Below are 25,599 nucleotides of genomic sequence, written 5' to 3'. Positions count from 1 at the left end.
ATAATATTTCTCACAGAGAGATGTATATATACTGTATGAAAGTTTCCCCAAATAAAGTAACCCCCCCCCATTGAATTTTCAAGATGTATTCTTGGAAGAGTCTTGTTTTAGGACTGTAGCTAGTTTTAACTACTAGCTCAGAAGCTACATTACGTAGTGGAATTAAAATTATAATGGCCCGAATCTTCTTAATCTTTGATGTCAGATGAGACTAGATAGGCACATGAGTGAGCAGAAGATGTTAGGTGTGAAGTACTTTTTATGACAGGAAATTACTTTTGTCATAGTTTGGGTTCTTCCCCAAACAGTTCCTGAAAGGAGGACTTGGCTAAAGGCAGTTTATTTGGGAGGTTATCCTGGAAAGCCCAGGTGAAGGAGTAGAGTTCATGAGACAAGGGCAGGAGAAGGATAATAGAAGGCTTATCGGGAAGTGAGGGACAATGGCCATCAGCTGGAGCCCATTCCCCTTGGGGAGCCTCCAAGAAACCTTTTCGTTCTTGGGGATGCTGTGGCATTGACTCACTGATTCTGCCCCCGACTAGTTCCGGGTAGGCTGTAAGACTATCAGCTCTTGCGCACATCCTGGTTGCACCCATCCATGGCTGACCAGCCTCCCTTTGAGCCCAGGAAGGTCTGTGGAGGAGCAGGTGCTTGAGGCGGGAACCTGTCATTGCACTTGGTTTGGTACCGCAACCTCAGCCGCAGCTGAGCTCAGAGTCTGTGGAGGGGACAAAGGAAATACAAAGTTAGTCGTCCTCATCTGTAGGCACTATGGCCATAGTGCGAACTCTATCCATTTTGGTTTTGGTTGACACTAACCTACCATTCTTTGCTTTGGCCACTTTCAGTGGCTTTCTAAGGATGCAGGTGTGAATCCTGATGCACGAGGGCAGATAAGAGCCCCAGAAGAATCTGGAATGCTAAAGGCTCTCATTCTGTCTCTAACTTGGCTTAGTGTACCAGCTCCTCGTTCTCACTCACAATCTCTCCTACACACACACACACACACACACACACACACACACCCCACCACCACCACCAGTTTTTTCTCTTTTCTTGTGCTTCATCAAAGGAAGACTAAGCTCTATCTTTTAATATCAATTCTATTTTCCTGGTGAAGGGACCCAGATTGACCCACAGGAATGAGGGAGAGTAGACGTAGGATATATCAACCCTATAAGGATGGGTCTGGGGGAGAGCTGGAGAATGCAGTCCGGATGGGAATCCCTTACCATAACAGAGAAAATCAAATAACCAAGTATAGTACTAACCTGTGGACTTTTTTTTTTTTTAAATGATGCATTGGATGAGCCTCCAACATACCACATAACTCAGTAACTGTCTGGAAGCTAAGAGATGGGCAGAAGGACAGAGCCAGGTCACAGGTCTGAAACTGTCTTTGAGAATAGGAAGTGAACTAAGGTGTAAAGTCATGCTAATCTTAAAATGGAAAAGAGCTGTGTCCATTTTAGAAGCAAACAGTGCAGAAAAATGGGAGTATATCAACATCTTCTATACATACATATGTTTCTGTCATTTATTTTAGCTTTTTGAAGTGAACCCCAGCTGAGCAGCACAGAGTCCCTCCCTCCCTTCACCCCTTTCCTCTTTCCTCCCATTGCTCATTGGTTCATTCATTCATTCATTCATTCATTCATTCATTCATTGGTATTCCTATAAGAGGGCAGTGTGCCACACATGCTGAATAAGCAGATACACCAGAAACAAGGTTTCTCTTGGCTATAACGATGAAGCTACAATATAACACTGTGGTTTTTTCCTAGAACTGTTCCCATAACATCCTATTCCCCGAGCAGAGTAATAGTGGTTTTTAAATCAGGCTGTTATGGTGATATTGCCAACTTTTTTCAAAGCAAAAGCCAGAGAACCAAGGGAGTCAAGGTTTAATAAAATAAAAGCAAAGTATATTTGTATACTTTTCTTGTGCAAGGGCTACATGTTTCTATAAAATAAAAATTTAATGCCCGGGCAATTTTATCATTACGGATTTCGAGGAGGGCACAAGTTTACTTGCTGTCTACAGAGCACAAAATGATGCGTGCTGGATAAAAAGTTTTTTTTTTTTTTTTCCAGACAGTTTCCATAATGTCCCGTGATGATGCTGAACATGGGAAAATTATGCCAGTCACCAGGAAATTGTAGAATTCACCCAGTGGCGGTCAGGCCCCCGTCTGATGAGAGTGTAGCTATCCCCGTACTGATCGGTGTTAACCTACATACTCAAGCAGGGGCCAGAATGGCATTCAGAATAACCAAGGTGTGATCCATGGAGTGGGGGTGTTGGTGACAGGGCAGTAGTGACAATAATAGCTTTTGTGTTAAGTTCTAGGATTCCTAAAGCAGTTTCTCCTACACTGTCTCATTTGTTTCTCCTAAGAACTTCAGGAGATAAAAGTTATCACTCATGAGTGAAATGTCCCAGGTTGCACAGACCGCAGTGATGGAGCCAGAGGGGGAATTCAGTTTGCCGGGGGATGTCCTGTCTCATGACACAAGAGAGAAGCATGAGATGAAGGGACCTGCAGTCATTGCGCACGTACTTTAGTGATGCAAAAAATGAGAGAAAAGTAAGATATTTATAGCATTGAATTAAATCATAAAAAAAAAATTATTTGAGAGAGAGAGAGAATGCAAACACAAACAGGAGGAGGGGCCCAGGGACAAAATCTTAAACAGACTCCATGCTGAGCGTGGAACCTGTCACAGGGCCTTATCCCTTGACCCTGAGGTCCTGACGTAAGTCATAACTAAGGTCAGATGCTCAAACGACTGAGCCACTCAGGTGCCCCTTGAATTAAATCTTTTAAAGTCCGCTGAGAAGGCCAAAAGGAGATAAAACTTTTTTTTTTTTAAGATTTTATCTATTTATTTGACAGAGAGAGAGAGATCACAAGTAGGCAGAGATAGAAGAAGAAGCAGGCTCCCCACCGAGCAGAGAGCCCGATGCGGGGCTCGATCCCAGGACCCTGGGATCTGACCTGAGCCCAAGGCAGAGGCTTTAACCCACTGAGCCACCCAGGCGCCCCGAGATAACACTTTTTAAGCATCAAGCTTAAAGAAATAAGCTTTAATTATTATTATTTTGTGACATCACTATTCTTTACCCCATCTCCGCAGTGACACCGGCTAACCTGGTGAGTAGCTCTAATTATAGTCACGGTCAGATCAGCTTCCGGTGCGCTGGTGGTAATAGTCTCTATTTACTGCAGACACGTCTAAGCAATCAGCATTAACTATTAATACTAGTTTAACTGAAACTAGCATAAGTAGCTTTATAGCCTCCCTGTTTTTATTATCATTTACAGCTGAAGAAACGGAGGTTCAGGGACCCGAAGAGCCCAGCTGTTCTGTTAGCCGCCCATTCAGGGCTTCAAAGAGATCAGTGTTGCCTGAACTTCGCAGCTTGTAGATACAATTAATTCCCTGTCAGCAGAAAGGCCCAGCCTGAGTTTTAGGCCTCGTGTAGGGCCGGACTCCTCAACCGGGGCTTCTGACAATGTCTGGAGGCTCTCATGGTTGTCACATTTGGGGAGGGGGTGCTGCTGGCGTCTGTTGGGGAGAGGCCAGTGATGCTGATAAACATCCTACAAAACACATGACAGCCCCCACGACAAAGAATTTTCTAGCTCCGAATGTCAATGATGCTGAGGTTGAAAGACCCCGGTATGAGCTTGTAAGACTGAGTGATAATAGAAATTATTTTTTTAAAGATTTTTATTTATTTATTTGACAGACAGAGATCACAAGTAGGCAGAGAGGCAGGCAGAGAGAGAGGAAGGGAAGCAGGCTCCCCTCTGAGCAGTGAGCCCGACACAGGGATCCATCCCAGGACCCCGGGATCATGATCCAAGCTGAAGGCAGGGGCTTTAACCCACTGAGCCACCCAGGCACCCCTAGAAATTTTTATTTAAATCAGCTGGTCTGTCACCATTTAGAATTTTATTTGTTGAAAAGATAGAGCTCAGTTTCGTCTGGCTCAGGCCCACTTAGGGTACAGAGGAGTGATCCAGGAGTTCCCTTTCGAAGAACAGACATAGAGCAGCCAGAAAATTCTGAAGGCCTGAGGGATTTTGAGGCTGATGGTTTGTTTTTTTTTTTCTTTTTAATTTTATTTATTTATTTGACAGATAGAGATCACAAGTAGGCAGACAGGCAGGCAGAGAGAGAGGAGGAAGCAGGCTTCCTGCTGAGCAAGAGCCGGATGCGGGGCTTGATCCCAGAACCCTGAGATCATGACCTGAGCTGAAGGCAGAGGCTTAACCCACTGAGCCACCCAGGTGCCCCAAGGCTGATGGTTTTGTAAAGTGACTGACACATTTGACAGTTCCCTACCAAATTACTAAATCCCGAGTCTTTGGCAGGTATGCAAAACCTATGGATTTCATAAAAATTAGACCTTTATTTCAAAGATATGACTTAGAAAGTTGAAATTGCAAACACGTTGCTTCCAGGTGAAGAGCCAGCTAGAAATCAAAATTTCAAAGGGCAGTGATAACAAGTGATCATTTACTCTGACACTCACAGTCAAGGTGAAGCGTGTTTGTGATAAGAGTTTAGCTCTGTTATCCTCGCCCTGAAACAACCCAGGAGTGTCTCTTCATGATTCCTTCTGCCGCTTTTCCTTCCCTTACACAAAAATGGATTTTCAAAGATTTCAGGGGCACAGGCCAAGAATAATGAACCCCCCTTGATTACACAAACCTCATGTCATCAGCAGTCTTGCGGGAGGGCACTTCAAACCCGGGGCTTCTCTGTCTGGGGCCCGTCCCACTTCTTTGTACCTCGTCCCAATATCTAGCCCTGAGTAAGTTCCCATCAGGGTGTTGAAAACGGACCCATAGCTCAGCGAAGACCCACCAACAACAGGTGACCCAAGCTGTGTGAAAACCAACCAATTAAAAAAAAAAAAATAGAAGTTAAAAGTCACAGTGGAAAAAACACTGATGGCTGGAAAGAGAGCTGGAAGGCTGAGCGTGCCTTTGGCCACCTTTGGGTTTTCCTGCCCTCACCGGTAACACGGGGAGCTGCACAGCATAATCTAGGAGACCAAGAGTCCCTTCGGTTTTAATAGACTTCCATTTCTAATGGGAAGAAGAAAGAAAAAAAGATTGCCTCAAATCTAGGATAACTGCTGGGAAATTATTATTCAGTGTCTTGGGTGGTCCTGCTTATGGATAAATAAAGGGTTTATACTTCCCATGAAGCTCTAATCTTGCATGTGTAATCTTGCATGTGTAATGGATATAAGTTTTCTTTTCTTTCTTTCTTTTTTTTTTTTTTTTGACTGTGTGTGTGAATGGGCTTTGGCTCCTTGAGTGTCTTTAGGACTTTCTCCTCAGTTATCCCAAAGCATCTGTCTGTAGGTGGGGGACAGGAGGAGAGCCCTGAGACAGGAAGGCAAATAGAACAGGTTGATGATACTCACCCTCTATCCGCAAAAATAGGCTTTCTCAGGCTCCAGCAGTGTGCTGTGGGAGGTTCACAGACAGGCCTTGCCAAGAGAAAAAAAGATTCTCTCATTTCCTTTATTGTCCTGTTCATTATATCAGGAGGCAGTTCCAGTAGCCTTGATGGTAGCATTTCCCACAAAGGAGGGTCTAACCAGACAGGAAGAGCAGAGGGAGATCCACACACACTCATCACTGGGGGAGGGGACAGGTATCTGAAAATCTGGGCATTTCTGTCTCTCAGCCAGGCATGAACTGGGTTACCTGAGATAACTTTTTAAAATTATTGCATTTGATGACATTTTACAAGATAAAACCAAAGTGTCGTGTTTCTTTTCTGAGCATTTTAAAAACCAGTGCCTTCTTTGACGTTTCTTTCCAGTTTATTATTCATCTATCTGAATTCATACATATGTATTTGCTCATTTAGCAAATATTTATTGAGTATTGGCCACACACAAGGTCCTAGGAATTCAGTAGCGAGTAAATACAGATAATGTCCCTTCCCTTAGGGAGCTTACTTTCTAGTTGGAGAAAAAATAAAATCAACATTAATACATAACTCTAACCCACAGTAGGGAGAAGGTCAAAGATGATGCTACTTCCTGGTCCTCGTGGTCATGCTCTTCCAACAAGACTCTGCTCTCTGAATGCACAGCGTCTCTAACCCAACTTCTCTGCCAGTGCGAGGAAGGACCTGAGCTCCCACCCAATCCAGTCACTTTCCTTTTCAAGACCCACCGTGGCTCCTGTAGCCCGCTGCTCCCTCCCAGGTCCAAGCTCTGGCCTCCAGCTGCTTGTAACCTCTTCCCACAGAGGAGGGCTCACCTCCCACGAAGTCATTCCTTCTAAAGCCCCATAAAAGCAGTTCTCACCCACATATCCAGTAATACATACCTTTTCCTCTTTTCCTCCTGTCTTCCCAAACCCCAGCCTTTTCAGTAGGATCCACCAAGTTTCCTGTGTGCCCTGTTGCATTAAAAGCCCAGCCACCTACACAGACAGCTCCTTCTCGGATTTTCAGCTCCTGGCCAGTACTTTGGATCGCAGACTCCCAAACTTGGAAGAACATGCTGGTCCTCTAGTCCAGCCTTGACCCCCCTGTGGGAAATAGTTATACCTTCTTAATAGGTGACCTCAGACCTCTACACTCTCTACTGGTGTTCTTCAAATAAGTAAAAAACATATATACACATACCCACAATGGTGAATTAAATTATTTTAATTTTTCTGTCACTTAAGCTCCGCAAGCAAAAAACTCTTGAATTTTTATGCTTTATGGCTCTTTTAAGATCACAAAAGAAAAAAGTTTTAAATATAAGCCCAATGAAAAAGTTAATTAATTCAAAATGATCAACATTAATTTATTATGACAATGTTTCACCAAAGCAAAGCATCTATTCTCAATGTAAATGTGTTACTACTGTCCAACAGGTACTCCCCAAAATGCCATAATGTGACCTTGCTTATCTATGATAGGCACATCTGCCATTTTTTAAATGAGCCTGTAGCAGTTGCCATAGCTTTGTCCTAAAGAAATCTCCAATGCAGACGCAGTGTAGGCAGGACCTAATTATAGGGTGGTGGGGTTTTCGTTCAATTAACAGATAAAAATTAAAAACAGATAAAAATTAAAAACTTTAAACATTTTCACAGAAACATACATAACTCCTGTAATATATTTTCAGTTTTCCAGGGGTCCAGAAATCCGTGTCATATAGTTTTGGACTGATTTAGGAGTTTATGCTATGACTCTGCAAATAGATTCTGTGTAAAATGGGCTGACAGGAGACTAATTTTAACACTTACTCTCTTTTCCTCATAATACCTAACATTGCATGTAGCCTGTTAGATGCTGTTAAAAGGTTTCTTAAATACACACACACACACACACACACACACACACACACACACATATTTATATTTATATTTCACTATTTTTTCTTATATGAATTTCAGAAAGTTTATTCACAGATCTCTCTATAAATCTTCCAGGAAAATAAGTTAGTAATGGTTCTTTGATACCGATTTTCTGGACAAAGATGTACATAAGCTCCATTAGACGTTACAACAGACAACTCCTCAAGATGATGAAAGCCAAATTTAAGGCAAAAGAGACTGAACAATGATCAGTGTAGGAAAATCAAAATCAAGATAACCTAAAGGTCAAGCAGGGCTTTACGGATGCTGAATAAAATGTGGTTGTTGACAGTGAAAATTTCCCGGTTGCAGACAATTATTTGAAGGACTGTCTTTTTCAGACTATTTCCACCTGTCCCCTACAGTACTAGCAGCTCTATTATTAAGTCAGTAAAAAACTAATTGCCTTTCTATCTTTGAACATTTTTTAGAGACATTTGTATTTTGATGTTTTCAGGGGAAAATAGAGTAAAAACAAATTCAGTAATTCTCAACTGAAAGGCTTGATATCGCCTTATGCCAGTTCTTTTTTTCTCCCTGGATATGTTAACTCTTTTTCCTGCTTTTCTACTCATTAATGAAAGGCTTTAAAGTAAATGGAGGGAATACAGTTTTCTTGTTCTCTGGTTATCCTCTCTAAATATGGGTCATCCTTCCGAGTTGGTGAATTGAAGATGTCTCCATTGGTTTTCTTCCCCGTCTTAGGACTCTCCCCAGGCTTTCTCCACTCTCCCCACAACTATCAGCCTGACACTGGGTCTTTTTATTTTTTTTAACTATTTTTATTAACATATAATGTATTATTTGCCCCAGGGATACAGGTCTGTGAATCGCCAGGTTTACACACTTCACAGCACTCACCATAGCTCATACCCTCCCCAACGTCCATAACCCAACCACCCTATTCCTCCCACCACCACCACCCCCCTGCCCCCGCAACACTCAGTTTAATTTGTGAGACTAAGAGTCTCTTATGGTTTCTGACACTGGGTCTTAAAAGTGCTGAGCCCCTCGTAACTCGGCTCTCTATACCTTACCAGCAGTTTGCTTGGGGGGTTCACTCACCTGTAAGTATTCCCACTCAGCTGTGTGTCCCCGTGCCTGACGCCTACCAGCAGTGAGCAACTGTTCTTTGCCTTCCAGACACAGCCCTTCAAGAAAGGTCCAGAGAAAATTGTCAGGGCCAGTCACATCATGATGTGAAGAAGCTTATCAGATCCCTTCTCTCTCTGGCAAATACTCAAGAACTGAGTGAAGAGCTAATTAGAGATTTATTGGTGGTTAGTGGAGTTAATCTGGAAGGAATTTTGGAAAATGCACCAACTGTGGAGGAGTGCCCTGGAGTGGGATTAGGGGGCAATAGAAGTCATCGAGAACGACTTCACAGGTGACTTCGGGTTAGCCCCGCTTTCAAGGAGCTGATATTCAAAGCACTCAAGAACTCCTTATGTTTTAATGAGGATTAAATCTTAAACTAATTTCAAAGAATCATATAATTAAATTAAAAGTAGGCCATATCATGAGAAAGAAGTATTTGGCTTTTTCTGGGTATCCAAAAAGGAGAATTAGGATATGTGGTTGTAAATTATGGGGGTCTAGTTTCAGCTCAGTGCAAGTTTAGCTATTCATTTGGATAAAACTATTCTTTTTCCCAAGATAGTGAGCTGTCACTCAATACAACTGTTTCTACAGAGGTGAATGATGCCGACTTTGGCCTTTCTGTTGATCTTGGGCTACCTCAGATATATCTCCTATTTAAGAATGCTTACAAACTTAGGTCTGAGTTATAAGTGAATATGCTCTTTAATTACTTCAAAAAATATATGTGTCTGTGTATAGATACACACACATATGCACACACACACAAGCATCAAAAAATGCAAGCTGAGGGTGCCTGGGGGTCAGTTAAGCATCTGCCTTCAGCTCAGGTCATGATCCCAGGGTCCTGGGATTGAGCCCCACATCGGGCTCTCTGCTCAGCAGGGAGCCTGCTTCTCCCTCTCCCTCTGCCCCTCCCCCCGCTCATGCTTTCTCTCTTTCTCTTTTTGTCTCTCTTCCAGATAAATTTTTAAAAAAATCTTCTTTTAAAAAATGTAAACTAAATTCTCATCTGAGTAGTATTCAACATATTTCTACCATTTCCAGAATCTTGGTCCTTAGGATGATGAAAGCTGACATAATCATAGCTAATACTTATAAAGAACTCAGAAAGTACAAGACTCTCTTCCCAAAACTCTCCAGGGGGTGGTATTACTGTGTGCCCCATTCTGCAGGGAAGGGAGCCAGCTGAGCCACTATCGGTGAAATGTTGCATTCCGGCTTATAGAATAAACTGGGGAGCCCGCCAAGAGTCCGACTGTTCCAGTGTCCGAGTCTTGGACTCACAGTAGTACTGCCCACTCGCCAGCACCCCATTAGGGTCATCTCAGAGTATCACTGGATGGCTAAACAAATCGAGGTTCTGAAATGCTGACCTGAGTTGCGTGTTACCCCCTGTAACATAAATCTTAACATCTGTACAGAACAGGAAAGTAAATCAATGACAGAACAGCCTTAAAAGCCAACTACAGTTGCTTTATGACTCCAGTGTAGTGACAACTTCTAGCTACAGTCAAGTAGAGATTAAGATCATTACACCAAGTCGAAACTCATTTTCCTTTGCCTAGCACTCATCGTGTTTTAAGGACAAATTGTAAGCCATAGAATTACAGTTGTAGAGGTGGAAGGGGTCTCGGGGACCGTTCACCCCTCCCTTCTCATGACAGAGTTGAGGCTACTGATCTCCCGTGAGAGGATCTTACTTCAAACCCATGCCATGGCTTCAGAGGTGATCTCTCTTTCTCCACAGTTGGCTTTCTTGTGTCCAGCCTTCCTATTACAGCCAAAGGGAACTTTTCAAACAGTTGGCTCATTGCACCTGGTTTTCTTTAAACTCCTTCAAATACTCCTCATTACTCTCAGACTAAGTTCAAGTCCTTTAGTTAAAGCACCAGGTTTTTTTTTTTTTTTTTTTTTTTTGAAACCTGGTCTGTGATGCTCCTGCTCACTGACCTTGAACTCTGGACTCCAGTCCCTACCCTGTGGTGGTAGAATTGCAGCCTGGCCTCTGAGCCTTTTCACATCCAACTCCTTTTACTGTTAGAGCCCTTTCCGTGGCCTCCTCTAGCGATCTCCACTTTCATCACTCCTAAAGGAAGAGGACTCTAACCTAGAGGTCGCATTTGTTTCATTTTCCAAACACCCAATGTAAACAATGCCAGTATTACTTCCCAACCCATTACATAGTCAGAGTAATCGTATTTGCGTGTATCTGGACAAGAAGGGCAGTGAGATTTTGCAGCACAGCGTCCCCAGGCATGACAGGGTAAGCATGCATAGCTCCTCAATGGGAAAACAACAAGTCAATGAGACAAAGTTCGCTGGGATCATTTGATGAGGGTTTGATGTTGCTGCAACATAATCCAATGATTGATGTACCTAATTATGAAAACTGAGTCAGCAAGAAATGGCAATTATATTTAATGTAGAATGATTAAGGAGGCAGAAAACTGCAATAACTTTCAGAACGATTTTCACTGAAAATGTTTAAAATAAAATGAGTTTTCATGCTTAAAGGAATGAAAACAGTTCATCAGTTCATTTCTGTTAAAGATCCAATCATGTTCAAGTTTGTGTCAGATGGAGGCAATGTGATAACAGTCAGGAGATGTAAGTTCTGGTCTCGTAATTGACACTGAGTAAGTGGGTGACTTTGGGAGAGCAAGACACCTGATACCTTTGACTCCTAGAGCTAACCTAACACAATGGCTAAGAACAGAGGCCATGGGCTTAAATTCAGTCCTGGTTTCAGTACTTTGAAGCTATATAGCTTTAATTATTTTAATCTCTCTAAGCCTCGGGTTTTTTTTTGTTTGTAAAATGGAAAGAATAATGCGTACTTCATAGGAGTACTAGGAAAAACCGACGGCACATCAAGTGTAAGCGACGCAGCAAAGGATATGACGTACGGTAACAGCTCAGAGAGCTGTTGTTGTTATAATTATTATAATTATTTACAATGAGGGAAATAGATTGGATGCCTCCAAGGTCTTCTCAAGCTTTAAAATTCTGTGGTTCTATGAACAGCTCATTCCCCAATGATGTCAGATAAATGAGGTTTCACTGTATATTGGGCAAGAAATCAATATGGCCAATTTTCAGTTTTGCACAGTAAGGTAAGGTGAGCAGAGCATGAATTATTCAGAACTTTGGTTACACTCAATATATTTCTATTTGATCTTGGAATGCATAGAACTTTTTAAAAGAATATTTTCCATGCTTCTTATATTGTGTTTAATGATTAAAATGAGTTTGGCCTTTCTGTGTTTGCCAAGTGAGAAGAGATGGGAAAACGCTAGGTACTGTGTTTATGGTGTCTTACTTAATCATTCGCCACTTAGATGAAATCATCCAGCAAGTGAGTGGGTGATAGAAAAACCAAGCAGAATAATACAGTTGTCGCCCTGATAAAGGGCATGCCTGTGATGGAGAGCCAGCTTCATGGCATCTCCTTATAAAGCTGCTTCCGAATTTCAGGGGGCTCGGGCCCATATGGGGTTTGAAACCCTAAGAGTGAAAAACAGACTATCAAGTATTTTTCCCATGGATATCTTAATTTTCGAAATGGCCTTAGCACAGAAGTGATGTCTAATTCTAATTAGAATTCCCACACAATGGCTGCAGCCCAATGCTCTAAGAGCCTAATTATCAAAACTCATTTATTAGTAAGAATGCTTCCTCACCTACCATGTGCCTTCTCATTTAAAGGAGATAGGTATCTTTTTCCTTCCTCCCCTTCCTCCTCCTCCTCCTCCTTCTTCTTAAATGTTCAGTGAAACATTTAAATTCTTCAAAGGCAAAAAGCCCATGAAAAGCAGACAGGACACCAGGAGTCTGTGCTGGACAGCAGAATTCTCGTAACCAGAGCACTTGTTGGAGTCCAGGCTTACACTCACTGACAAGCTGTGTGACTTTGGTAAATGACTAAATCTCTCTAAGCCTTCATTTCTTCCATTATAAACTGGGAATTCACTCTGAAGCTAGCAGAGCTCAGGCTTCAGAGCCCTCACTGGTGTAGGGCAGGTTCACATCTGTTCACACAAAGTGTCTTAGTTGTAAGGACCCCCGTCTCATTCCAACTGTCCTCCTCGGCACAGCCCCCAGCACTTTTGGTGTCTGGCTGAGGGGAAGTTGAGTTTGAGGATACAGTAGTTTTCGGTTTAGTGACGTATTTATGTGGTCTGCAACCGTTTCTGTAGATGATGAAATTCTTGCTGACATCCTGACCTAGGAATGACTCAAGTGCACTCCCACAGCCCATTTTCATAGCTGCATTTTCATTTGTATTTGAATATTCTTTTTTCTTTTAAAGAAAACCTCTAAAATGTATTGACTTCAGACCCTGGAAAGCCTGGATCTGCCTCTGAGGATAAGGATACCTGCCTCATACCATTATTAGAAGGATCAATATAGAAGCTTTTCCCCACTTTTGTTCTTTCTCTTCTTTTTCCTTTCTCTTCCTTTTCTAAAATCATGTAATAAAGATAGGGATGATGGAATCCCGGGTTGTTGAGGGTTTTTTTTCCCAAGACATCTTCCCACCTTAAATAAAATCATACATGAAACCTTGACACATAAAATACAGTAGTAATTGATAGTATTTGTATGAAGTTTAAATCCTCACTGTTTGGGGAATGGTCCTCCCTTTTTTCATATAAGCCTCCAAAGAACCACTGTGAGCCTCAGGATTCCATGAGACCCAGTTTGGAAACATGTGATTTAACTCACTCCTTTCTTTTTATCCTAGAAAAGAACTCCAGAAACACTACACAAACTCCTTTCTTCCCATTCTGTGTTCAGCCCACGGTCTCTATCCTCTTTTTCGGGTTTATGACAATAAATAAAATAATGACAATTATTACCTAAAAGTTCAGATGTAAAGCCAACTGGGATCAAAGACTTCTATGTAAAAAATTGAACTCTGAAAATCTCCCCAGGAAGAAAACTGGGGAGAGTCCATGTGCAAAGGAGGCTTTGGGGTGACATGTTAACTGAGGCAGGCAAACTAGGACCCGTGAAGATACAAAACTTTCACATGGTACACGTGCTCAGATAATGTCACTCTGCAAATAATTAATGGGAAAGTAATGTTTGCAGCACTATGACAGAGACAAAGATAAATATAAACTGCACAAAGATGATGAATGGGCAGCCCACAGAAGGACGTGTTTGCACGGCCAGTAAACCCACAGGAAAAAATCCAACTCTCCATTGAGAGAAGTGCAAGTAAGTGGCAGTGAGGGACCACTCCACATCCATCAGAGTGGCAACCAGTAGCGACAACACCTACTGCTGATGGGAAGAAGTTAAAAGGCTACCTTCCTTCATTTCTGGTAAAAATGGCAATTGTTATAGACTTTCAAAAAGCAATCCTTAAATATCTGTTGAAATTAAAAAAAAAAAAAAAAAAAAGAAAGAAAGAAAGAAAGAAAAGAAAAGCAAGACCTATTTCCAGGATCACAGCAGGACTTTCATGGGCCTTAGGAACTTTTTACCTGTATGAATTTTTTTTTTCCTGCACTAAATGCACACACATAGAAAATATAAAATATATTTTATAACCACATTGATTCCACCAGTTGCCCCTTAAGATATTTTGCTTTTTTTGAGTGCTTTTAACCAGACTCCAAGTTAATGCTGGTCCCCAGTCACAGCGCACTCTTGTATTGGGGTATTACTTTCCGATGGGTCGCTTCTGGTGGCTCCCTCCCCCTTCTGTTTATCTTTCTCTATCAGTCCCATCATTCCCATTCCGCTTTACCTCTCCACTGGAGTCTTCTGCCCCGTAGAGATCCAGAAGTGTATAATCCTACATCTCAGGCTGATTTCATGGGTGTTCAGAGTATTCTGGTAGATAATTAGTTCACTTTAGGGGACTAGTTGAAACAGGGCCTCCTACTTCTCCGCCATCTTGCCCCTCCTTGCTTCTTATGACCACGTTGATGTAAAGATGACTATAATCCAGAATGGATTCATTATTATCCTATTCCTATTCATTGTCCCCTCTAGTTTCAAAAGAAATTAAAGATTAAAACATCTGCCAGGTCCTTAAAGCTCTTCGGGGCCCTCAGCTCTGTCTGTGCCTTCTGAGCCTCGGGACATCAGCTCCAACTCCTCACCCACAAGTCTGTCTGCTGCCAATCAGTGATACTCACTGTAGTGTGGCCGCAGTAGCAAAATCTAGAAACAAAGCAAAGACCTTCAGCAGGCAATTGTTGGATAAACTGGGTTGTACCTTGTGTGATCCCATCTTAGTAAAATAATCAAAGCCAAGAGGACATGTCTCTGAGTGTGTGACTCATCTGTTTGCATTATCTTGCAGCCTCACAAACCTCCATAAAACTCAGTGGCTTCAAACAACATGGATTTTATCTGCCTATGATAATAGTTAGCAACGTGGGCTAGGTTCTGTTGGACACTCCTTTTGCTGGTCTCAGCAGGGGTAGTTCAAGCAGGTGCCACCAAAGGGCAGCTCACCTGGGGCTGGATCATCTATGACAGCCTTACTCACAAGTCTCGTGGTTAATCCTCCTCTCACTGGGGCCATGTGTCTGCAGTGACCTAGCTCAGAGTTTCTTCGCATGGGGGCAGAAGTGTTCTCAAGGGCAAGAAAAGGTAAGCCCAAGTGGCCAACAACATTGCAGATCTAAGCTCATGTCATGTTTGCTAATGTCTCCTTAACAAAGCAAGTCACATGGTCAGATCCAGAATCCGTGGTGGAGGGTTGGGGAAATGATGCGAGAGCATGCATGGGGGTGGGTGTGATTCACTGGGAGACACAGTTGATCTATTTCATTTTCTAGTTTCAGTACTCATATTTTTCAGTAGTTTATTTCTCATTAAATTCCAACAGCTTCATTTGGCATTTAAAATCAGTTATACTGCCTCATTCATTAAATTAGATAAACAATAGTAAAACATTTTTTAGCTGTAAAGTAGTATAAAATATAGCTATGTTTTTACTTGAACTGCAAGGATAGTTTCACTCAAAATGACTGAAGTTTGCAAAGGAATTAGTACTCTCTAATCAGAGCCAGATTTGTTGTTTTTGTTGTTGTTGTTGTTGTTAAACTTAGTCTTGTTTAGCTAAAAACAGTTGGAGAATTTCTCACTCCATTGTTTTTCCTTAGCACACATACACACACAGATATAAAACTGAAAAATCTGCACTTCCTTCAGGAGACTCTACTTTAGTAAAATATACCCTGTTTCCCAAACTCTCTTCCAACAGTAAGAACAAAATACGCCTTTTTCTTGAGAATGATCATAAGAGCATAAAAGGCAAAAGTAGGAAATATAAATATGAAAATAGTAAAAAAAATATATAATGATGAAATTAGTATAGACAGTTCAGCATTGCTTAAGAGCAGAGATTCTGTAGCTGGAATTCCTGTGTCCCAGTTCTGACTCTGCCTTTCTTTAGGTCAGAAGTCCTGGAGTAGTGAACTAATTCTTCTGGGCAGATGGCAGGAACAGAGCACTGAGGACAAGCCTCAGAGAACAACTCTCTCTAAAGGACAGGAAAAGAAAAATGACAGTGTAGGACACAGTGGAGGAGTGGTCAGAGAGTCAGACAGACAAGTGTGAGGACACAGAAAGGCAGAGAAGAGTAAGTTTTAGTGAGGGGATGGTCAACACTGACCACCTCTCCTGAAATCACAGAGAAGGAGGACTTAGTCAAAGTCAGCATAATCATCGGTGGCATTCTCAAAAGGGAGGCAGGAGTGGTAATTTTCTGATTCAAGGTGTAAGTGCCAAAAAAGAGAAGTTCCCTTCGGTTAGATTGATAAACAGGAGTAGAGGGCAGCATGTGTATTTTTTTTTTTTTTTTAACCTCCATTACCCAAAGAAGATGGAGATAATGGGAAAAGATGAGACGGAAAATCAGGAAAATAATTCTCTTAAATAAAGTGTCAGAGACTGGCATGAAATAACTTGGCATTGGAAAGGAGTAGTGAGGACGAGTCCTTCTCGCCTCTTCCCGGCAAGCTCTTACTCATCCTTGAACATTCAGTTCTAAGTGACTTCACAAATGAAGCCTTACCAAATTGTCTTAAGTTGTCCAGTCCCTTACCTAAAGTGTTTGGGTATTTTGCTTGTATCTTTTTAAAAAAATAACATTCAGCCAATTATACAGCATTTTATTTCTCCACACACCTACCCCATACATTAGACAGAAAAATTCCTCAGAGCCAGGATCTATGATTTCTTCATTTTGCTTATTTCCAGTATAAGACGTAGCACCAGATCTAGTACCACATTAGTACATATCAGAAAATTAATTAATTAATTAGCAATGGGAAAGGGAAAAGGACCTGTAGGTTACACCAAAGGAGCAAAATACAGGTGTTAACAGATTTGGATCTATGTTCTTAGCCTCATTATCAGAACAGAGTGAAAAATGAGAGTGATAAGGTTCGAGATGAGAATAGAGGGTTGAGTAGATGGAGAAGAGACAATGTAGCCAGGGTCTATAGGATCTAAGCTAGTGATTAATAGCGTTGTTGAGCTTTGCTGTAGAGACCTATTAAAATGAGAAAGGATGAGTTAGTAGCATGCCCATTTGGTTTAATAGGGTTTTTCCCCCTCATCTTAGTCTTCTGTAACCTAAAAGTAATAAGAAAATACTAGTAGAGCTTCTCCAGACTGATTCATGAAAAACCAGTGAATTTTATGTTTTGTGGAGCAAAGGTCACAGAGTATCCCATGTGGACATTGATATCAACAAGGAATGTGGCAGTCATGATGACACAGAGACAAAGAGTTGTGGTTTTTGATTAAATGTTAGTTTCAGTCAAGTTTGGGATTAGCCAAGTTAGCCGAGTTTGGGATTACTTTTCTTTAGTTTTCTTTAAACTTGTGCTTTGGAGCCAATACCAAGAATGGAAGGACTAGGGAAGAATTAAAAAAAAAGAGAGAGAAGTGGGACAGATATGGGTAAGAGAGACAGAGTAGAAATGAAAAAATAAGTGTAGATTTTACTCTGATCTTCAGAATATTCTTGAAGGACTGGTCGGGTAAGAGAAATATAAACTATTGATTTATTAACAAGAAATCAAAACGTTTTCCTTTTTTTTTTTTTTTTTTCCTTCCAAATTACCTTTTTTCCCTTGAGACTTGGACAGGTGAAAGAACCCATTAGAGGATGATAATGAGTAACATCTCATACAGAAATTGCACTCATGGAAAGATCATGACATAATATTAGCATGCAGAATATCTGTTTTTTTTTTTTTTAAACCACTTTCTCTCTACCACCATCATTTGCTGTGTGCCAATTACGAGACAATAGCTCCTCTGGGACATAATGTAGTTTACTCAGGGCATTCATTCAAGCTTAAAAAAAAAAAAAAATCCCAAAGAGGCAGAGAACATGTGAGGTTAATATTCAGGTATTAATGAGGACCTAGGTATTGTGAAACTTACCTCTTGCTAATTAAAAATAATTGCCTGGTCTTTGAATTGGGGAGCCATCATGGGGGGAAGGTCTCAGGGCCACTGCTGCCTCTCTGGATTTTCAGCATGGTTGTGCAACAAATAGTTGCCTTAAACAGGAATAATGAGATTCTGGAAAAACTAGGTTCTCCAAACAAACTCATTAGAGCCTGATTGAGATTGGAAAATCAATTTCACTGTTTCAAATGAGAAATATCTCATTCCAGTAGATAAACTTATTTTTGAAAGACACGTTAAGATCAAAAGGTGTCTTAGTGGTTAAAAGGCATCAGCATAAGGAGGGTCCCAGAGACCGTCCTATTCTGAATATCACCAATTCACATATGCCCCAGGCCCCTTTCAAGGGCTAACAACAGCTGTTTATCATTTTGTGGTATATCCACGTTTTCCATTAAGAGACTTCTTTATTAATTCAAGAGTAGAGCCTCCAGTAAACCAGTCTCCCTTGTTAGCATCTTGTACTTGGTCTATGGTAAGTATGTGGTCCATCCACTGTAGGAGAGCAGGAAAGTGAAGACATTCATAAACTATGAATACCCAAAATGTCATGTTACAGCATTTACTAGCAAATTAGCTATAAAATTATTTTATGCTTCTTTCCAGTTTTATATCAAATCATTAGAAGTGAACTTTTCCCTTTCTGGGCAATCAGGAAAAGACTACTTATGATGTTCCAAAGATAACCTTTATGTATGTGTTCATTTTTGACTTGTGATTAATTTTCTAACATGTTTCATCCTTGGCTACTTCTAGAGATCCATATGCTTTAGGAGGTAATAACGGGAAGGACATATGCCATATGCTTACACGCCTATCTCAAATCACGAGATGTAGAAGGGGTCAAGGAGAGCCTTCCTCAGCTCATCTGCCTCAGCAGAGCTCCGGAGAACTGTTGCTTTGTACTATTCAGAGCATCCAGCATAAGACCTTACACATATGAGCCAAAAATAATTATTTTATGCGGAAGACATTTCTCTCTTAAAATTAAAGTAGTAGAACATGGTGGAGAGGCCTTCACATCATCTCTAATTTGGAAAAGCTCCCACTTGGCCCAGTCACTTGGCACCTATGTGTCTGTATTAGTTTCCCGGGACTGATGTAACAAACAAGCCGACTTAACAGAAATGTATGCCTTTACAGTTTCAGAGGAACTGTATTGGTATTTGGAAATCCAAAAATCAAGGTCTCTACAGGGTTGATTCCTTCTGAGGCCTGCAAGGTAGAATCTGTTCCATACATCTCCATAGAATCTGTAGCTTCTTTCTTGTGGCTTCAGACATTCTTTTACTTATGGTTGACATTCTTCCTGTGTCTTTATATTGTATTCTCTTGTAGGTATCTGTTTCTGTGTCCAAATGCCCCCTTTCTATAAGTCAAGTTGGATTAGGCCTATTGTAGTGATCTCATCTAAACTTAATCATCTCTGGTACCTTATTTCCAAATAAGGTCACCATCGCTGGTCCTGGAGACTAGAACTTCAACATCTATTATGGGGGATATATTTAAACCCATAGCAATGCCATTTTTAAATTCTCAGGGTTTTTTTGTGTGTGTGTGTGTGATAATAGAAGCTGTGGTATGGAATCACAGATCTGTGCTTTCTTCTCCATTCCCAGGTACCATAGGGTTTTAATCATATGTGGTATGTATGTCTTAACCACTGCTTAGCATGGTATTCCAGATCTTATTGTCATAAATGGAGGAAAATATTATACACTTAAGGGGAAATCTTAATATGTATCATAAAATATACTTACACTTCAAAAAGTACATATTCGAAGCTATAGGACAAAAACGAGGAAGACAAATATGAAAAAAAAAACGAAGTTTTAGTCTTCGTTTATAGTATAGCCAATATAAATTAATAGAAAACTGATGGCAATAAATGGGCAATACTCCTAACTATACACCCTACAAAAGATTTAAAAGATCTCTCCAATGTACATTTGAAAATAAATTTTCCAAATATTAATAAAATATACAAATAAAGTAATGGAAAGTGGGGTTTGTTGTTGTTGTTGTTGTCATTTGTTTTTTTGGTTTTTTTTTTTGCCATATAAGAAACTATTTTTTCTTTTTGTTTGATTTTAAATCAGAGTCTAGCTGGTAAAGATGCATTCACAGGCAAAGTTGTTGCTTTTAGATTCTCAAGAATCTAAAATTGACCATCAGAACTTAGAGCGACACAGAGGTATGAGTACCTGACAGCAGCTGATAGAATATTGTGTATTCTGGATTTTGAGCAGTTACTTGAACTTCTCACACCACTGAAGGAGGTCTACACAGAGGGAAGAAGCAGGCCTGGAATTCAAAAAGAGAATGAAAGACAAGCTCACCCAAGTTGCTCCTGGGGGCAAGAAAACAAGACATTCTCTCTCATTTGTGTTATCTGCTCTTTTTTCACAACTCATCAAGAAGTATAAGTTCTTTTGATAGACATGCACACATTTTTAATAAATGAATCTGTCTCACACATCCTAACAAAAACTCCCCTTGTAAATTTAGAAATCTCTATCAAGTTTTATTCTATTTTTGCTTTCATGTTCAAATTCCTACAATGATGGGGTCACCACCCAATTCCACCAAATAGTTCCTTTCCTACAGTTTGGTTCTATAAATACTTCTGCCCTGAAATATTTAAGTCACTCAAATCGGCTCACTAAATGTATTTGTCATGTTTTTGGCCTTCTTTCTGTTTCCATGTTTTGTAGCAGTTCATACTCTTTTTTTTTTTTTTTTTTTTTTTTTTTTTTGCAGTTCATACTCTTAAGAGTTCTTCTCCGTGGGCGGAGTTCCTCCTAGGGTCATACGGACTTCAAAGTTCAGTACCAACCTTTAATTTTATGCCTCCATCTTTATTCTTCTGCTTAATACTTCTTTTTTTAATGACACTAGGAACACATTTGATGCTTAATAACATCTGTGCGTTAAGTAGAACTGTCATATTTTTATACAGTTTTGATGAGAGAAATAATTGCCCCCCCCCCCCCAAGTTGTCCTTATCCTGATCTGTGGAACCTTTCACTATGTTACCATCTATGGCAAAGGGACTCTGATTAAGTGAAGGCCCATAACATGAGATTATCCTGGATGATCTGGGTGGGCTTAAGATGATCATAGGGCTCCTTAAAACAGATGTGACAGGGAAATCAGGGACTCAAAGCAACGGAGTGTGGGAAGGACTGGCTTCGAAGACGGAGAATTGGGACGAAGACAATGAGCAGGGAACGCTGGTGGTATCTAGAAGCTGAGCCAGGGGAGAAAATGGATTTTCCCCCAGAGTTTTCATAAGGAGCACCGCCCAAAGACACCTTGAATTTAGCCCCATGAAACCCACCTCAAACTTCTAACCTCCAGAACTGTAAGATAGTAAGTTCGTGTTGTTTCAGTGCATTAAGGTTTGGTTATCTGTTACAGCAGCTAAGTGAAAGTAACGCAGCAGTCCTTTGTCATTTTCCGTTGTACCTGCATGATGTCACACAGACAACACTCATCATTTAATGAAAACGATGAACATACTTAGGATTCCCCACCTTCTGGCATTTTACATGCTATGGAATTGAGTCTAAAGTGTTCAAAAGTAGTATTTCTGAACATCTGAGATGTATTTACAAATATGTACCATAATACAAGAACTTTTACTTGGGACTAGAGGTCTCAGCAGAGAAAAATTACTTTTCCAATAAATCAATGGACTTGATGAGTCTGTTTATTGCCACATCAGCCCAATTGCCTCTCTGTTCTTCGGCAGTGTGCTAGCAAAACTCCATCACCGCTGACAGCTCGCGCACATCTTCACTGGCTGCCGCCTCAGCCCTTGGGCTCTGTCATCTCCTCAGGCTTAACGTGCACAGATTGTGCAAGCCCGTGCGCGATGCCTCCACTGGGTCCAGAGCTAACTGGCTGAGACTGCAGGGGAAATGCTTCCGTTAGCTCATTCTCTGCATTAAAATGTCAATATACTCAGTGCTTTTTACTTTACAAAGGGTGTGTGATTTCATTGAATCATCACGATAACTTGTTGAAGTTGAAGGAGATAGTGTTGCCTTCGTTTTACAGCTGAGAAAACTAAAGTTAAGGGGAGTTTCCACATTGTAAATGCCAGAAAGGAGATTTGAATGAAAATCTCTTAATTCCGTTCTCAGTTATGAAACGAATGCTGTTTCATTATACCCAGGGGTCCTCACCATTCTACCTCCATGCCACTGTCCCAGATAATGTATCTCTCAGGTGTATGTTTAATCGTCATAACTTGTGCACATTATAATGTAATATGGAAAACATGGAAATCATCCATAATCTTACTGCTCACAGATAACCACAGGTACCGTGTGGGTGCGTTCATCTGAGTATCTTTCTTTCCATGTGAATTTTTATTTAGGGTTTTATGTCACAATGCCTCTTCATTATTTTGAGTAAAATGAGGTGGCAGTCCGGCTTTATTTTATTTAAAATTTGACTGTATTGTCTTTCTGTGTCCTACCTTCCTCGTACTCACATTTAAATATCAATAAAGAATTAGCTCACCCTTCCAGAGGTAACTTTATTCCAGGATCCGAGCTGTGCCTCTCAAACTGCAGGCAGGACCAGCAGCAGCAGCATCACTTGGGAGCTTGTTAGAACTGCAAATTCTCTGCTGAATCAGAATCTTTGGGGTGAGGCCCAGGAATCCCTGTCTTAACAAGCTCTCCAGGTGATTTTCACGCATGATACCATTTGAACTGAAATACTTGGTTTCCCATTTGTGTTGCTGAGGCAAATCAACTAGGAGGCCTGTCCTCGGTGGAAGTCAAGCAGAATTTAACTGTCAATCTTGGAAGAAAAAGAAGAGAGCTTCTTACATACCCCGATTTCCCTCATCTACAAGCCATCAGCACTTGCTTCTTAGTTACCTGAGTTAAGGTTCATAGCCCTTGCTAGGGTGTCTCTATGCTTACTTAGATGCACGCTTCTTACCATCAGATCGTGTTTTCATCAGTTCTGATGCTCCTCTTAAACACCTACCATGTTTGGGGCCCCTGGGTGGCACCGTCTGTTAAGCGTCCAACTCCTGCTTTCAGCTCAGGGCGTGATCATGAGATCCTGAGATGAGTCCCGGGATTGGGCCCCACGTTGGGCTTCCCACTCAGTGTGGAGTCTGCTTAAAGACCCTTTCTCCCTCCCCCTATTACCTCCCCTCTTTGTGTTCTCTTTCTCTCTCAAATAAATAAATAAAATCTTTAACGAAATCTGCCCTTTTAGAGTATATGGAATAGAAAAGAAATATAGATATTCTAGACCCTCCCCTCCAGATAACTCACAGTCTTGTTAGGAAATAAAATTTTCATATATGAAATTCAGTTAACAACAGTCAGTCAAATCCTAAATTGACTATGATCAGGTACTACAGTGCATGAGAGGAGCAGCAAGTGCCCTGGACTGTACAGGAAGGTGGGTATCTTGACTAGGGAGGGTCTCCTTAAGAAAGGAGGACTGTGAGGAGGACCTACAACATTAATCATAAAAATTCCACCTATTACATGTTTACCATAGCCCAGAGAGAGTGGTTTAGCAATGGGTATTGTTATGTCCTCCAGTTCTTATTACTACATTGCAAATAAATACCTAATACCTATTCTCCAGACAAGGCTAAAGGAGATTAGGCAGCTTTGCCAATGTTCTATAAGTAGTACCCTGTGGAATCAGAATTTCAACCCAAGTCTGTTTGATTGTAGAGCCCTGTTCCTTAGCACTCCTGCCTTAATAGTTGACTATGGTAGAGAAGGTTAATAGATCAAGGTGTTTGTAGTGTGTGGCAGAAAAAGGTGACCCTGGGAAAGGTGCCTCACCAGTGTGCAAGATTATGTGGCCAAGTCGCCCAAATGAGGAAACATCTGTTAGGATTTGGGAAGGTCTTGTATGTGTAGATGGTGATCTGGGGTAGGATACCGTGGATACTGAAAAATCATTACATATTTTTTAACATAATGAAAATAATGTTTTAGGACCAGACTAACATTGGCTGAAAAGCTTAATTTGGTGAGAAGTGAAGAGATATTTGGGTAGGACAACCAAATACCAGATGATAAGGAAAATGGAGTCTTTGCAGGGGGCAAAGAGAGTGACCAATTATTAAATATTTTAAAAAGAAATGTGAAAGCGTTTAAAGGCAGATTGCACAAAGGGACTAAAAGGAAAACTTTAGAATTATAACTTGACATTGTGGATCGTTTTGAGCTACACACAGAAATTGCAATTATCTGGAGAGAGGTTGCAAAAAATGAGGCAAAAAATAAGGCAGTTAGAAATTGTGAGTTTAGGTCATTCTGAACTCTCCTTCTTCCTAACTACTTACACCCACCTGGTCTCCATCTCTAGTTGATTTTAAAAACACATGAATCTGTCCCATCTACTTCGTCCTTCCTCACAGTCTCAGATGGAACTGGTCACCCTTCACCTGGCCTATGGCAATGACAGCCTGTGTGCGCTCATGAATTTCTGAATCACTTCCCTAAAATCTATTGTTTTTCTATAGGAGTTTTCTTTCTAAAGCCTACATCTAATTATAGCATCTTCCTGCTTAGAGGTTAAAAATCTTCCTCCCTGCCCTTTATTGCAGTATGCTACTTGACACGGCATTAAAAATTAGAGCAACCATAGTTTATTATCCAAATAAGAGACTTGAGAGATTGAAATTGGACATATTAATCATCACACTTGGATGAAAGACACGTCAGCTCTGCCTGGATCTCCGACTGCATCCCCTTCCAAGGGCACCTTAGGCATGAGGAAGACCAAAGTAATTAGTGAGCAAACCCTACGGGTCCTTTATCTGGGGTGCTCACGTCCGTATGTGCGTTGCCTAATCCCCTGCTCAGCACATGTAGGTACTCAGTATTTGCAGAAGGAAGGGAGGAAAAGAGGATTAAGTAAAACAAAGAATTTGAGAATTGTTTTAGCCTCCTATGTTGTTGTTGTCGTGAAATTGAATTTGAGGTCTAACATCTTTCGAGAGGAAACCAGGGGACAGCCCAGTGGCAGCACATAGAACATGGAAGCAAAAAGTGAAAAGAGAGGTCCCCGAAGCGGACCTGCCGTTAATGAACAGCAGTTCGCAGTGTGAATTCCAGTGCTCTTTACCAAAAGACTCCGATTACCTGTGCATCCGATGATAGCTCTTTACCAGAAATAGTTCTCAGTTTTGTAAAGCGATCTTTTAAAGTCATCTTAAATGTCACTATGGAGCTGTTTTTAAAAGTCTTCCCAGTAGTATTCTAGAAATTATAATGACAAAGGAGATATGCAAATGTCCATTTTGTACTTTGGAAAACAGGTGCAGTCACTGTGAAGAAAAGAAAATGTCAGGAGGATGGGAACAAAAAGAAAAACAATGGGAAAGAGCTTGTAATTTAATTACCTTGATGTCAGCCTTCTACACAAACTAGATGTGATGTAATTAAAATACCTGTAACAAAAGGAAGCAGGGACATTCTTTCCTTTTTCCTGAAATAAAGGAAGATTAGAAACCTCATGCTGTTTGAGGGAAATGTATACTATCTATGCAAAAAACAAAAAGGGTGCATGTGTGTATGTGTGTGTATGTATGTGTGTGTGAGAAAGATTTTTCTCTTAGTCGCTAGCCCAACAAAATAGGCAATATTTATGGCCTTTCAAAATA

General features: G+C 40.8%; 1 protein-coding gene across 1 annotated transcript in view; it reads left to right on the top strand.

Annotated features, from left to right (window-relative positions):
* Nucleotides 1-25,599, top strand: part of CNTNAP2 (contactin associated protein 2) — a 1,944,007-nt gene that overhangs the window by 1,221,411 nt on the left and 696,997 nt on the right. The window lies entirely within an intron of this gene.

Source organism: Mustela erminea, chromosome 11, assembly GCF_009829155.1.
Source record: "Mustela erminea isolate mMusErm1 chromosome 11, mMusErm1.Pri, whole genome shotgun sequence".
NCBI classification, from domain to species: domain Eukaryota; kingdom Metazoa; phylum Chordata; class Mammalia; order Carnivora; family Mustelidae; genus Mustela; species Mustela erminea.
The sequence above is the reverse complement of the archived record's forward strand: the minus strand, read 5'-3'. Positions and strand labels throughout refer to the sequence as shown.